Consider the following 16,385-nt stretch of genomic DNA (forward strand, 5'->3'; position numbering starts at 1 on the left):
CCAAAATCTGCTTGATCAGGGTTCTCCTGAGAAACTGAGAAATGTAACTAATAGGGTGTGTGTGTGTGTGTGTGTGTGTGTGTGTGTGTGTGTGTTTGTGTATAGAGAGAGAGAGTGATTGATTTTTTTCTTTTCTTTTTATTTCATAATCATAAACTTAATTCTGCAATCCAGCTAGACTTGGAGGGTAGTAAGAAAAATATAGAACCCATAGAACTGCAGCAAAAGCACAAAGATTATACGTATTTCAAGCAGAAGGGGATGAAGAGGTGCTCTCTTGACCCCCAGAAGGAATGGTCTGGTAGTTATGATAAAACACAAGTCAAATTTATTAGATTTGCCCACAGTCAGCAATGGTGATCTTCTTGCTAGTCTTGCCATTTCTGGACCCAAAGTGTTCCATGGCTTCCACAATATTCGTGCCCTCTCTCACCTTGCTAAAGACCACATGTTTGCCATCCAACCACTCAGTCTTGGCTGTGCAGATGAAAAACTGGGAATGGCTAGTGTTAGATCCAGTATTTGCCATGGACAAGATGCCAGGACTCTTGTGCTTCAGGATGAAATTCTCATCATTAAATTTCTCCCCATAGATGGACTTGCCACCAGTGTCATTATGCTGTGTGAAGTCACCTCCGTGGCACATAAATCCTGGAATAATCCTGTGAAAGTGGGAACCTTTATAACCAAATCCTTTCTCCCCAGTGCTCAGAGCATGAAAGTTCTCTGCTATCTTTGGAATTTTGTCTGCAAACAGCTCAAAGGGACATGGCCCAAGGATTCACTGTCCATGGTGACATAGAAGAACCCTGTGGGGTTGACCATGGCTGGGTGGCATGGGTGGCTCCAGGAAGGTGGTGTCTGTAAGGCCTGATTGACTGATTTTTTAAAAATTGGCCCCCACAATTATGGAGGCTAGCAAACCCCAAATCTGCAGGATGGGCCAGCAAGCTGGAGACACCATACATATATGCATGTATAGGGAAAAGGCCATGTGAGGACACAGAGAGAAGATGCCATCTGCAAGTGAAGGAACCAAACTTGCTGACACCTTGATCTTGAACCTCCAGCCTCCAGAACTGTGAGAAATAAATTCCCATTGTTTAAAACACCCATACTGTGGAAATAACCCAAGTGATTATCAACTGAAAATTGCACTGGATAAATTAAAACTTGACTTCATTTTATATGAAGTCCAAAAAACAGACAAAATTAAGCTTTTTAGCTTTGGGGAAACATGCCTAGGTGCATATGTTATAAAGAAAACAAGAAAGTGGTTGCCTGTAAAGTCAGGATATGATTACCTTTTCGAATGGGGAGTTGGTAGTAATGGGGGAAAGGGTATGCAGATTGGGAGCTCCTGAATGTGCTGGGGAAGATTTTGTTTCTCAACTGTATTGTTGGTTAAATGAATGTTTGCCTGTATTTATACATCTTTGTTTTGTACACTTTTCTGTACATATGTTATATACCTTTAATATTTTAAAGATTAAAAATTGTCAAGACCAGTCTTTCCCAAAATAGTGCTAGGACTGGAGTAATGCCCTTCTTTTCCTTGTTTCTAGTTTTAAGAGAAATGATTCTTTATTAAGAGTAAGATTAACTAGGGGCGTCTGGGTGGCTTAGCTGGTTAAGCCCTGCCTTCAGCTCAGGTCATGATCCCAGTGTCCTGGGATTCAGCACCACATCAGGCTCCCTGCTCAGCAGGAGAGTCTGCTTCACCCCCTCCCTCTGCCCCTACCCCTGCAACATGCTCTCTCTAGCACGCGCATGTGCTCACTTTCTCTCTCAAATAAACAAATACAATCTTTAAAAAAAAGAAGATTAAGGTAATATTGGCCTCATAGAATGAGTTTGGTAGCTTTCCTTCTGTTTATATTTTTTGAAATAGCTTTAGGAGAATAGGTATTATTTCTTCTTTGAATGTTTGTTAGAATTCCCTGAGAAATCCATCAGGCCCTGGCGTTTTGTTTTTTGGAAGGTTTTTAATCACTGTTTCAATCTCTTCGTAATTAGTTGGTCTGTTTAAAAAAATCAATTTCTTCCTGATCCCCAAACCAGGCAAGACCCCATCAAAAAGGAGAATTACAGACCGATTTCCCTGATGAATATGGACGCCAAAATTCTCAACAAGATCCTTGCTAATGGAATCCAACAATACACTAAAAGGATTATCCATCATGACCAAGTGGGATTTATCCCTGGGATGCAAGGGCGATTCAACATTCGCAAATCTATCAGTGTGATAGATTATATCAACAAGAAAAAAGCCAAAAATCATATGACCCTCTCAATAGATGCTGAAAAAGCATTTGACAAAATACAGCATCCTTTCCTGATTAAAACCCTTCAGAATGTAGGGATAGAGGGCACATTCCTCAATCTCATAAAAACCATCTATGAAAAGCCTATATCAAATATCATTCTCAATGGGGAAAAGCTGGAAACCTTTCCCTTAAGATGAGGAACACAACGAGGATGCCCACTCTTGCCATTATTATTCAACATAGTACTAGAAGTCCTTGCAACAGCAATCAGACAACAAAAAGGGATAAAAGGTATCCAAATCGGCAAAGAAGAAGTCAAAATGTCTCTCTTCGCAGATGACATGAACTCTATATGGAAAACCCAAAAGAATCCACTCCCAAACTATTAGAAGTTACAGAGCAATTCAGTAATGTGGCGGGATACAAAATCAATGCTCAGAAATCAGTTGCATTTCTATACACGAACAATGAGACTGAAGAAAGAGAAATTAGGGAATCCACCCCATTTACAGTAGCACCAAAAACCATACGTTACCTTGGAATTAACTTAACCAGAGACGTAAAGGACCTATATTCTAGAAACTACAGATCACTCTTGAAAGACATTGAAGAAGATAGAAAAAGATGGACAAATATTCCATACTCATGGATCGGAAGAATAAACATAGTTAAAATGTCTATGCTACCCAGAGCAATCTACACTTTCAATGCCATCCTAATCAAAATACCAATGACATTTTTCAAAGAGCTGGACCAAACAGCCCTTAAATTTGTGTGGAACCAGAAAAGGCCCCGAATCTCCAAGGAACTGTTGAAAAGGAAAAACAAAGCTGGGGGCATCAGATGGTTGGATTTCGAGATGTACTACGAAGCTGTGATCACAAAGACAGCATGGTACTGGCACAAAAGCAGACAGATAGACCAATGGAACAGAATAGAGAGCCCAGAAATGGACCCTCGACTCTTTGGGCAACTAATCTTTGATAAAGGAGGAAAAAACATCCAGTGGAAAAAAGACAGTCTCCTCAATAAATGGTGCTGGGAACATTGGACAGCTACATGCAAAAGAATGAAACTTGACCACTCTCTCATACCATACACAAAGATAAACTCCAAATGGATGAAAGACCTCGATATGAGACAGGAATCCATCAAAATCCTAGAGGAGAACATAGGCAGCCACCTCTATGACATCGGCCACAGCAACCTTTTTCATGACACATCTCCAAAGGCAAGAGAAACAAAAGATAAAATGAACTTGTGGAACTTCATCAAGATAAAAAGCTTCTGCACAGCCAAGGAAACAGTCCAAAAAACTAAGAGGCAGCCCACAGAATGGGAGAAGATATTTGCAAATGATACTACAGATAAAAGACTGGTATCCAAGATCTACAAAGAACTTCTCAAACTCAATATGCGAGAAACAAACAAATCATAAAATGGGCAGAAGATATGAACAGATGCTTTTCCAATGAAGACGTACAAATGGCTAACAGACACATGAAAAAATGTTCAAAATCATTAGCCATCAGGGAAATTCAAATCAAAACCACACGGAGATACCACCTTACACCAGTTAGAATGGCAAAAATTGACAAGGTAAGAAACAAACAACAATTGTTGGAGAGGATGTGGAGAAAGGGGATCCCTTTTACACTGTTGGTGGGAATGCAAGTTGGTACAGCCACTCTGGAAAACAGTGTGGAGGTCCCTTAAAAAGTTAAAAATTGAGCTACCCTATGATCCAGCCATTGCGCTACTGGGTATTTACCCCAAAGATACAGACGTAGTGAAGAGAAGGGCCGTATGCACCCCAATGTTCATAGCAGCATTGTCCACAATAGCTAAATCATGGAAGGAGCCGAGATGCCCTTCAACAGATGAGTGGATTATGAAGATGTGGTCCATATATACAATGGAATATTACTCAGCCATCAAAAAGAACGATTTCTCAACGTGTGCTACAACATGGACGGCACTGGAGGAGATAATGCTAAGTGAAATAAGTCAAGCAGAGAAAGACAATTATCGTATGGTTTCTCTCATCTATGGAACATAAGAACTAGGAGGATAGGTAGGCGAAGAAAGGGATAAAGAAAGGGGGGTAATCAGAAGGGGGAATGAAGCATGAGAGACTATGGACTCTAAGAAACAAACTGAGGGCTTCAGAGGGGAGGGGAGTGGGGGAATGTGTTAGGCTGGTGATGGGTAGTAAGGAGGGCATGTATTGCATGGTGCACTGGGTGTTATATGCAACTAATGAATCATCTAACTTTACATCAAAAACCAGGGATGTACTGTATGGTGAATAACATAATATAATAAAAATATTATTATGAAAGTAAATAAATAAATAAATAAATAATAAAAGGAGAAGATCGACTATTCATTTAGAAGAAAAATGAAGCCTGACCTTCAACACAAACCATCTACTAAAACAAATTATAGATGCATTAATGCTCTAAACACAAAAACAAACAGTGAAATCCAATATTATGAACTTATTTGTAAAAACCAGGAATGTGTCTGTGTAACTTTGGGGTTTAAATATCTTTGTTAGCTTGACATCAGGCCAAAACCCCATAAAGGTAAAGATAGATTTTATTGTATTAATGTTAAAAACTTCTACATGGAAAAAACCCCTAGCATATATTAACTCAAAATGCACTTGGGGCAAAGTGAAGCAGTTCATCCCATATATGTCAATTAATATTTTTTTTCCTTTTTTTTTAAGTAGGCTCCATGCCCAGTGTGGAGCCCAACACGGGGCTTGAGCTCATTACTAAGATCAAGACCTGAAACTGAGATCAATAGTCAGACGTTTAACCAACTGAGCCACCCAGGTGACCCTTGGTTAGTATTTTTTTTTAAAGATTTTATTTATTTATTTATTTGACAGAGAAAGAGAGAGCCAGCAAGAGAGGGCACACAAGCAGGGGGAGCGGGAGAGGAAGAAGCAGGCTCCCAGCAGAGGAGCCCGATGTGGGGCTTGATCCCAGAATGCTGGCATCACACCCTGAGCGAAGGCAGATGCTTAACGACTGCGCTACCCAGGTGCCCCAGTATTTTTAATACATAAAGAGCTTCTACAAATAAGAAAGAAAAGAATGAAAATGAAAAAGGAATAAGGAAACAAAAAACAACACAGATGGAGGATAAACATTTGGAAAGGGGTCAATCTTATTAGAGTTCAAAAGATACAAATTAAAACAAAATATTGCTGTGATTTAAAAGCTAAAAATAATAGCCAGGTTAAGGGATGTTCTGAGAAAAAGAGCTAATAATAATCAGTTTAGAGGAGAATCTGAGGAAGTAGAAACGAGTCCTTCCACACAGAACCATTGAAAATATCCATCCACATTTCTACTTCAAGACATTCATCCTTTGAAAATATAAACTCTTACAAAGCTGCAGATGGATACACCTGTATGTTTTACATGTCTTTGGATAGCCACCAATGCATCATTTATAATGGGAAAAAATAGAAACAACTTAAATGCTTATTTTTTTATTTCATTTAAAAATTTTTTTTTCATAATAATATTTTTATTATATTATGTTAGTCACCATACAGTACATCCCTGGTTTTTGATGTAAAGTTTGATGATTCATTAGTTGCATATCACACCCAGTGCACCATGCAATACGTGCCCTCCTTACTACCCATCACCAGCCTAAATGCTTATTAATATGGAATTATTTCCAAAAACGTATGGCACATCCGTAATGACAAATCGTCTAGCACTAAAATGGATGGGAATGTGACAATCTCATATGAGACCTAGTAAGTTGTCATAAGTACAGCACGCAGAGTGTGTCTCCAGTATTGAAAAAACAAAACAAGAAATAAAAGAATAGATTTGTATAACTATAGAATAAAATTGTGGAAGACTATACACCAGTTAAGTATGGTTTTGTCTTTGGGGGGGGGTTGAGATTATAGGGCACACTTATTTCTCAGTTGATTTGTGTAAAGGATTGTTTCATTTGTAACACATATGCATGTGTTAATTCTCCCAGAGAAATAATAACTTTCCAAAGTTAAAATTTTAAACCGAAATGCACATGCCTAAATACCCTTTAAACTTGAAATGAGAAAAAAAAGTCAAACTAGTAATTTCATAAAAGTATTGAAACCATCCAGAGAAGTATGAGCAAGAAACAAGTTGTGGCAGGATGCGCAGTCAGAGCTGCAGAAGCTCAGTTTCCGGTACCTGAATCATAGCTGCACACCCACACGGATGACAGATGGTGCAGCTGAGGCAGAATCAAGGAAAATAATCATGGAAAACAAGAGCAAAATCAGGCCAAAAGTAAGAAAGCCAGATTAATAATTCAAAAATATTTTCCCCAACTGAAAGCATCACAGCAAATATTTTTAAAGGGGACAGAATTTTCCCTCAGGAACACCCCCAAAGAACCCACAAATACTTCACTGTTGATTTTTTTAACTATAAAGAGAAAGACAAGCTCTTACAAGCTAGTGAGATGAAAGGGGTGACTGCAGTTAAAGATGCCATGATAGGAATGATTTCAGACCCTGCCTTTGGGAAACAACACCACAGACATCGTTAGGCTGGGTTTCTCTTTTAAGGCAAGATAGAACAGTTCTGAGGCAGAGACCCTAATATGATCTCTCTATAAAATCCTACAGCTGCAGGGGCACCTGGGTGGCTCAGTTGTTAAGCATCTGCCTTCGGCTCAGGTCATGACCCCAGCGTTCTGGGATCGAGCCCCACATAGAGCTGCCTGCTCTGCTGAGAGCCTGCTTCTTCCTCTCCCACTCCCCCTGCTTGTGTTCCCTCTCTCGCTGGCTGTCTCTCTCTCTCTCTGTCAAAAAAAAAAAAAAGATTCTACAGCTGCAAAAAACAACAAAGATCTAAGTGTAGGCAATATACTTATGAGGCAAATTAAGACAGTTTTGTGAAGAAAATGATAGTAAGATCGCCTAGTGAGTTCCAGAAAGGCACAGTAGAAACATAAACCTCACTGGATGTCTTATGTGGCCAAAGGGAAGTGGCTGGTATTTGGGATACAAAAGCTAAACTTAATGACATGTGTAGATGAAAATAGTTGGGTTAAAATATATTGAAGTTTAAAGCAGAAAAATATGTCTATTGGCCAACATTGTCTTTAGTATGGTTGAAAGCAGTGGCCCTCAACCTGAGCCATGTGTTAAAATAACCTGGAGAGCTTCTAAAAAAAATATCCTGCCCTACCACACTCTGGCCAAATAATTCTGAACTTAAAACAAGTTCAGGACAGAAACTACTGAAAACAAAAGATGAAAAAGAACAACTATTATAAATGTTAATATGACAAATGATTGGGAGTATTAGACATATTCACATATTAAGTAAAATAGGTGGAAAACTACAAAAAAAGGAGAGCCAGAATGTTTGTAATAGATATTACAAGCTGTTGATACTCTAGATTTATAAAATCTCACACCCAGATTTCCAGATTTACAAGTAGGCAAAGTATATCAACAGCAATTTGCAAAAGAACAAGGCAAGTGGCCAATAAAAAATGGGAAGAAAAATAGCGTGACCCATGGTAATAAAAGAAAGGCAAGTTAAAATGAGTTACCATGACATTTAACCTGGCAAAGATTTTTAAAAATCATAATTCTCAGAGTTAGTAAGGGATTAATGAAATAGAAATTCCTCAACAAGTAACAAAAAGTCTCATAATAATCATCTCTATTGACCTGGAAAATCTGCTTTTGGATTTCCACGTTGGAGAAACAATCAGAAATGTGCATAAATGTGTCTGTACCAGGAAAAGCACTACAGGTACTTATAATAGTGAGATATTGAAAACAGTCAGTATACCTAAAATTAGGGGAATGGCTAACAAATGGTGCCATTGTCATAAAATCCTATACCATTTAGCCACTAAAAACTATATTTTAAAAATATTTCGCAATATAAAAATATGCTCACATTATAATGTTAAATTTAAAAGGCAAGACTAAAGAACAATAACTACAGTGTAAGTCCTGATATGCCCAGAAACAAGACTGGGTGGAAGTAGAATGCCACAATAGACCAACACAAGGACAGTGCACAGGTCTATATATGAGTAAATTTTCTTATAAAAAGAAGATGGCAAAGGGACACAACAAGGAAAATCCAAGGAGATCTCGCCATTGTATAGTAGAGTGCCATCTAGCCATCTAGCTGCTTGTTAACTGTGTTGCCTGGGTAAGTTGTTAACCCTCCTGGACCTCAACTTCCTCAATTGTAAGAAAGGAATAACTTTTTGTTGTAAGGATTAAATGAGAGAATGTATGTAAAGCAATTTATAATGCCTTACATAACAGTATCTCTATATGACCCATTTAAAATAATAATAATGATACTAGTAATTGACATTTATTAAGTACTTATTCAGGTTCAAACACTGTGTTTTGAGTATTATTTCATTTAATCTTCAAAACCTCCCTAAGAAGTCAGGAACTACTATCTCCATTTTACAGAAACTGAAGGACAGAGAGTTCAAGTAACTAGGGCAAGCCCAACAGAATACTAAGAAAAACTACAGAGATGTAGGATTATGCAGAGGTAAAACTAATTGCAGACTGCACCATTATATCATCAGATCTCCATGGCTCTTGAGGATCCACTGAGCAAGGACAGACCACTGAGTTGGAGTCTCAAATCTGCCACAATTTCGTGCCACAGAGTTGGCAGAACTTTGCCCATCACTTGGCTTTCTTTTCTAAAATAAAGGGGTTCAAGTGCCAAAGGCTGCAAGATGCTTCCTCCCTCCTCCCCTTCTTCCTTCCCCCGTTAGGCACATGAGCCTGTACCTGTGTGTCTCTGTGTGTTGTGTGTTACCCGTCTAGCCCTGACATTCTTGTCTCTGACGTTAAATTAACATATGAAGGACACATACAAGAAAGGTAAGTTAATAATAGATGTGATCCCCAAGAACCTATTGTTAAAACCAAAGGATAGGGGCACCTGGGTGGCTCAGTTGGTTAAGCATCTGCTTTGGCTCAGGTCATGATCTCAGGGTCCTGGGATCAAGTCCCGCATTGGGCCCTCTGCTCAAAGGGGAGCCTGCTTCTCCTTCTCCCTCTGCCCCCCCAACCCTTGCTGGAGCTCTCTCTCTCTTACTCACCCTCTCAAATAAATAAATAAAATCTTAAAAAATAAAACCAAAGAGTACTCAATCCCTGTGGTCTCATGGAAGAATTTCTTGGTTTTGTTTTGTAAAATGTGGTTTAAAAAAAACATATAATTTGCCATTTTAACCATTTAAAATAATATAGTTTAGTAGCATTAAATACATTCATATTGGGTGCAACCAATTTTTGGAACTTCTTAATCTTGCAAAACTGAAATTCTATATTCATTAAACTATAGCTCACTCCACACACTCCTCCTCAGCCCCTTGTAACCACCACTCTACTCTCTGTTACTATGAATTTTGTTACTTTAGATGCCTCACATAGGTAGCATCAAAAAGACAATATTTGCTAGCCCTCCCCCACTTTCAAGAGTTAGAGGCTACTTGTTGTCCACCGAAAAGATGAACAAGTTCTCCAAAACCAAAGTGAATTAGCCCAGTTTTCAACTGGAAGAAGCAGAAAACTAGTCATTAAAAAAGGAAAAGTCTAAGACTTCAATTTACCTATTTGAGGAAAAAAATATCTTCAATAAGAATTAATTGGGTGAATGAAGGGTCCTGTCAATCAACAATTCTTGACAATCCTGCACCTTACATTTAAAAAAACATTAAAATTTTATTTGGGCTGTTTATTTCCATTCCTTTCTGTTACCCTATAGAGTACCATTAAGAGCTTCACTATGGATAATTTCTGGGAAAATGACAGTTGTGCACATGACCTGCAGAATTTGAAGATATATCCAAACTACCCCTTGTCCCCTTGTCTTCTACTATCCCCCCTTATTTCTGTTTTCCAAAGTGTACCCATTTCCATTGGTCTTGCGAGACCAATCTTCTCACAATTTCAGGGAAAACTCCTGTTATCTGCTCCTGAGTGTCACCTTAATCTGAACTGTTCTATATGCCACTTCCGGATGCCCACTCTGTGCCAGGCTTTGAACTTGAGGGTTATGGGTGGAATGTAAGCAAGACACCACCATGAGTTTCAAGGGGCTCACCACCCAGTGGAGAATACGCATGTTAAGTAAATAGTGTGCATAAAAGCCATTAGCAAGCACCCACAAACAAAATGTGACTATTGAGAGGTTTCACAGAGAGGATCATATTCAGGCAAGATCTTAGAGGATGAATATAATTTTCCAGATAGAGAGGGAAAGAGTATTCAAGACAAAAATAAAAGCATATCCAATGACAGATCATCAAGACAGAAGATGTCAGAATGATAGCAAAATGGTGGATAGGCACTTCCAAGCTCTTGTCCTTCCTTGTACAGAAACATGAACAAGCAAGCAGAAATTGCTAAAACCAACTTTGTCAGAACTCTAGAAAATAGTCAAAGGCTTATAGCAACCAGGCAAATGCTGAAATAAAGAAAAAGCAATTTCAAAATGATAGGAAATCTTTGTTTCCTTGCTAACCCTATCCCCAGCACTTTAGTGGTCTTAAAAAAGAAAAAGGCAATATTTGCTTTTGGGTTTTTTGTTTGTTTGTTTGTTTGTTTTTGTGACCGGCTTATTTCATTAGCATAATGTCTTCCTGGTTCATCCATGTTGTATCATGGATCAGAATTTCCTTCCTTTTTAAAACCAAATAATATTCCATTATACGCACACACCACATTTTGTGTTTCTCTTTATCCAACAATGGACATTTTGCTTGCCTCCACTGCTTGACTATTATGAATAATGATTCTATGAACATGAGTGGGCAAATAGCTCTTAGAAATCCTGCCTTCACTTTTTTTGGTATATATACCCAGAAGTAGGATTGCTGGATCATATGATAGTCCTATTTTTAATTTTTTCAGGAACCTCCGTACTGTTACACATAGGGGTTGCAGCATTTCCCAATCCTAACCAACAGTGCACAAGGGTTTTATAAGCTTTTAAAAGAAAAGAAATGTACTCTGCTACATTAACTATTTCAAAGTATACAAAAAGAAGTTTTAAATTTCTTTCACAAGGCAAGTATAATTTGATCTTCAGATTTGTTAAGTACTCCAAATAGGCTAACTTCCTTAAATTTAAAATCAAATATCAATACATAGAACATAAAGACATGTTAAAAGATTGGTTTGTTCCAAGAAAGTCACAATTGATAGAAACAAAGACTTTACTGGCAACATGGCATCATTAAAATCATATCTTTCAATATTCAGTCTCAATGTAAATGGCCTAAATGCTCCCATAAACGACACAGGGTTGCAGATTGGATAAAAAGACAAGACCCATCCATTTGCTGTCTACAAGGGACTCATTTTGAACCTAAAGATACATTCAGACTGAAAGTAAAGGGATGGAATACCATCTTTCATGCCAAAGGACCTCAAAAGAAAGCTGGGGTAGCAATTCTCATATCAGACAGATTGGATTTTAAACTAAAGACTATAGTTAGAGACACAGAAGTCAACTATATTATTCTTAAAGGAGGTATCCAACAAGTGCATATGACAATTATAAATATATATGCCCCAAACAGGGGAGCAGCAAGATTCACAAGCCAACTCTTAACCACAATAAAGAGACATATACATAAAAATACGTTAATAGTAGGGAACCTCAACACTCCACTATCAGAAATAGACAGAACACCCATGCAAAAAACTGGTTTTGACAAAGAAACAAGGGCTTTGAATGTCATACTCGACGAGTTGGACCTCATAGATATATATAGAACACTACACCCCAGAACCAAAGAATACTCATTCTATTCTAATGCCCATGGAACATTCTCAAGAATAGACCATGTTCTGGGACACAAAACAGGTCTCAACTGATACCAAAAGACTGAAATTATTCCCTGAATATTCTCAGACCATGATGCTCTGAAATTGGAACTCAACCACAAGAAAAAATTTGGAAGAAACTCAAACACTTGGAGACTAAGAACCATCCTGCTCAGGAATGACTCGATTAACCAGGAAATCAAAAACCAAATTAAACAATTTATGGAGACCAACGAGAATGAAAACAGAACAGTCCAAAACCTATGGGATACTGCAAAGGCAGTCCTAAAGGGGAAATACATAGCCATCCAAGCCTCACTCAAAAGAATAGAAAAATCTAAAATGCAGTTTTTATATTCTCACCTCAAGAAGCTGGAACAGCAACAGAGGGACAGGCCTAATCCATGCACGAAGAAGCAGTTGACCAAGATTAGAGCAGAAATCAATGAATTAGAAACCAGGAGTACAGTAAAGCAGATAAACAGAACTAGAAGCTGGTTCTTTGAGAGAATCAATAAAATTGACAGACCACTGGCAAGACTTATCCAAAAGAATAGAGAAAGGACCCAAATTAATAAAATTATGAATGAAAAAGGAGAGGTCACACCCAACCCCAATGAAATTGGAAGGATTATTAGAAACTTTTATCAACAGCTTTATGCCAATAAATTAAGCAATCTGGAAGAGATGGAGGACTTCCTGGAAACCTATAAACTACCAAGACTGAAACAGGAAGAAACTGATTTTTTAAACAGGCCAATTAATTATGAAGAGATTGAGTCAGTGATAAACAACCTTCCAAATAACAAAATTCCAGGCCCGGATGGATTTCCTGGGGAATTCTACCAAACATTCAAAGAAGAAATAATACCTATTCTCCTAAAGCTATTTCAAAAAATAGAAACAGAAGGAAAGCTACCAAACTCGTTCTATGAGGCCAATATTACTTTGATCCCCAAACCAGGCAAAGACCCCATCAAAAAGGAGAATTACAGACCGATTTCCCTAATGAATATGGATGCCAAAATTCTCAACAAGATCCTTGGTAATAGGATCCAACAGTACATTAAAAGGATTATCCATCATGACCAAGTGGGATTCATCCCTGGGATGCAAGGGTGGTTCAACATTCACAAATCTATCAGTGTGATAGATTATATCAACAAGAAAAGAGGCACGAACCGTATAATCCTCTCAGCTGATGCAGAAAAAGCATCCTTTCCTGATTAAAACCCTTCAGAGTGTAGGGATAGAGGGTACATTCCTCAATTTCATAAAAACCATCTACGAAAAGCCTACAGCAAATATTATTCTCATTGGGGAAAAGCTGGAAGCCTTTCCCTTAAGATCAGGAACACAACAAGGATGCCCACTCTCACCACTATTATTCAACATAGTACTAGAAGTCCTTGCAACAGCAATCAGACAACAAAAAGGGATAAAAGGTATCCAAATCGGCAAAGAAGAAGTCAAAATGTCTCTTTTCGCAGATGACATGAACTCTATTTGGAACACCCAAAAGAATCCACTCCCAAACTATTAGAAGTTATAGAGCAATTCAGTAATGTGGCGGGATACAAATTCAATGCTCAGAAATCAGTTGCATTTCTATACACGAACAATGAGACTGAAGAAAGAGAAATTAGGGAATCCATCCCATTTACAGTAGCACCAAAAACCATACTTACCTTGGAATTAACTTAACCAGAGATGTAAAGGACCTATATTCTAGAAACTATAAATCACTCTTGAAAGACATTGAAGAAGACACAAAAAGATGGAAAAATATTCCATGCTCATGGATCGGAAGAATAAACATAGTTAAAATGTCTATGCTACCCAGAGCAATCTACACTTTTAGTGCTATCCCGATCAAAATACCGATGACATTTTTCAAAGAGCTGGAACAAATAGTCCTTAAATTTGTATGGAACCAGAAAAGGCCCCGAATCGCCAAGGAACTGTTGAAAAGGAAAAACAAAGCTGAGGGCATCACAATGCCAGATTTGGAGCTGTACTACAAAGCTGTGATCACAAAGACAGCATGGTACTGGCACAAAAACAGACACATAGACCAATGGGACAGAATAGAGAACACAGAAATGGACTCTCGGCTCTTTGGGCAACTAATCTTTGAAAAAGCAGGAAAAGAACATCTGGTGGAAAAAAGACAGTTTCTTCAATAAATGGTGCTGGGAAAATTGGATAGCTACATGCAAAAGAATGAAACTTAACCACTCTCTCACACCATACACAAAGATAAACTCCAAATGGATGAAAGACCTTGATGTGAGACAGGAATCCATCAAAATCCTAGAGGAGAACATAGGCAGCAACCTCTACGACATCGGCCAAAGCAACCTTTTTCATGACACATGTCCAAAGGCAAGAGAAACAAAAGATAGAATGAACTTGTGGGACTTCATCAAGATAAAAACTTCTGCACAGCCAAGGAAAGAGTCAAAAATACTAAGAGGCAGCCCACGGAATGGGAGAATATATTTGCAAATGATGCTACAGATAAAAGATATTATCCAAGATCTACAAAGAACTTCTCAAATTCAATACAGGAGAAACAAATAAACAAATCATAAAATGGGCAGAGGATATGAACAGACGCTTCTCCAATGATGACATACAAATGGCTAACAGACACATGAAAAAATGTTCAAAATCATTAGCCATCAGGGAAATTCAAATCAAAACCACACTGAGATACCACCTTACACCAGTTAGAATGGCAAAAATAGACAAGGCAAGAAACAACAATTGCTGGAGAGGACGTGGAGAAAGGGGATCCCTCCTACATTGTTGGTGGGAAGGCAAGTTGGTACAGCCACTCTGGAAAACAGTGTGGAGGTCCCTTAAAAAGTTAAGAATTGAGCTACCCTATGACCCAGCCATTGCACTACTGGGTATTTACCCCAAAGATACAGACGTAGTGAAGAGAAGGGCCATATGCACCCCAATGTCCACAGCAGCATTGTCCACAATAGCTAAATCGTGAAAGGAGCCGAGATACCCTTCAACAGATGACTGGATTAAGAAGTTGTGGTCCATATATACAATGGAATATTACTCAGCTATTAGAAAGAACGATTTCTCAACGTGTGCTGCAACATGGACGGCACTGGAGGAGATAATGCTAAGTGAAATAAGTCAAGCACAATTGTCTTGTGGCTCTGCAGTTATCAGTGGCCCAAGCTCATATATTTCCCTGCCCTGCCATCCTAGTACATGGCTTCTATCCTCAAGGTTACTTCATGATCTAAAATGGCTGCTGTGCACCAGCCATCACAACCATTACAAGAAGCAGCACAAAGGAAGAAGGAAAAAAGCAAGAGGTATACCTGCCAGCCCTCATTAAAGAACCTTCCAAGAAGTCCACCCAACACAACACTTTCATTTTTTTGGCTGGAACATCGCCACATCCAGCAACAAGAAAGTCTGGGAAAAGGCATTTTAAATTCAAGGTTAGATCAGAGTTCTGTCACTGAGGAAGGAGGGAATGCTGGATAGTAGGTACGTAGCTGCAATGCTGGATGTAGTAGGTAGGTAGCTGCAATCTGGCACAGAGTCCCAAGCCAATTCTGATATAAAGGCAGGACATTACTTCCCAAGGGTTACAGGAAAATAGAATCCTCTGTCTCTGGCTATCTTGTGGAAGCTGCTATCCCAGGTCCAAAGAGAATTTGCCAAGCCCAGAGAGTCCACTAGTGAGTTAGGGGAGGAAGCCCTCACTGTGATTTTCAGTGTAGTCAGCCAGAATAGTCTGTATCTTTAGCTGCCTAAAAAAAGGCACCACCCCATCATTTTTTTCAGTCTGGTTTTAGGCTGGAGTGAATATTGAATGAATAGTCTTTGAAAATTCTGAGTCAGGGCGAAGGGGTCACAATGAAAACTCAGTGTCTTCCTCATGAATGCTCCACTGTTGGCGGCTTCCGCCCACCATTCATGTCACCCAGGTTAGACAATGGGGTAGATTCTTCCACTGTGTCTCTGTCCCTCTGCCCACACGGCTCCCTCTGAAGTTTCATCTGTCACTAAAACAATGAGGAGAAATGCTTTGGAAGAGTCGATCCCAAAAATCCAAAGAGCAGAAAATGCTGTCAGTCCCTTCCTTCTGTGTTAACATATCTATGCGCAGTCCGTTCACGTAATGCTTTCAGGGATTTGAGTAAGGGCCTCCCCAGCCCTCTTCTCCGGCTTCCACTTTGTACCCTGAGCCCTTCAGAGGAGACCAGGTGCTTGGACAT

The 16,385-nt window shown here is 38.9% G+C and overlaps 1 pseudogene; it reads right to left on the reverse strand.

Moving 5' to 3' along the window:
• Positions 1 to 331: 331 nt before the first annotated feature.
• Positions 332 to 864, reverse strand: LOC123791781 (peptidyl-prolyl cis-trans isomerase A pseudogene; annotated as a pseudogene).
• Positions 865 to 16,385: the final 15,521 nt, after the last annotated feature.

This window comes from Ursus americanus, chromosome 10 (genome assembly GCF_024610735.1).
Source record: "Ursus americanus isolate L20-20 chromosome 10, mUrsAme1.1.p, whole genome shotgun sequence".
NCBI classification, from domain to species: Eukaryota; Metazoa; Chordata; class Mammalia; order Carnivora; family Ursidae; genus Ursus; species Ursus americanus.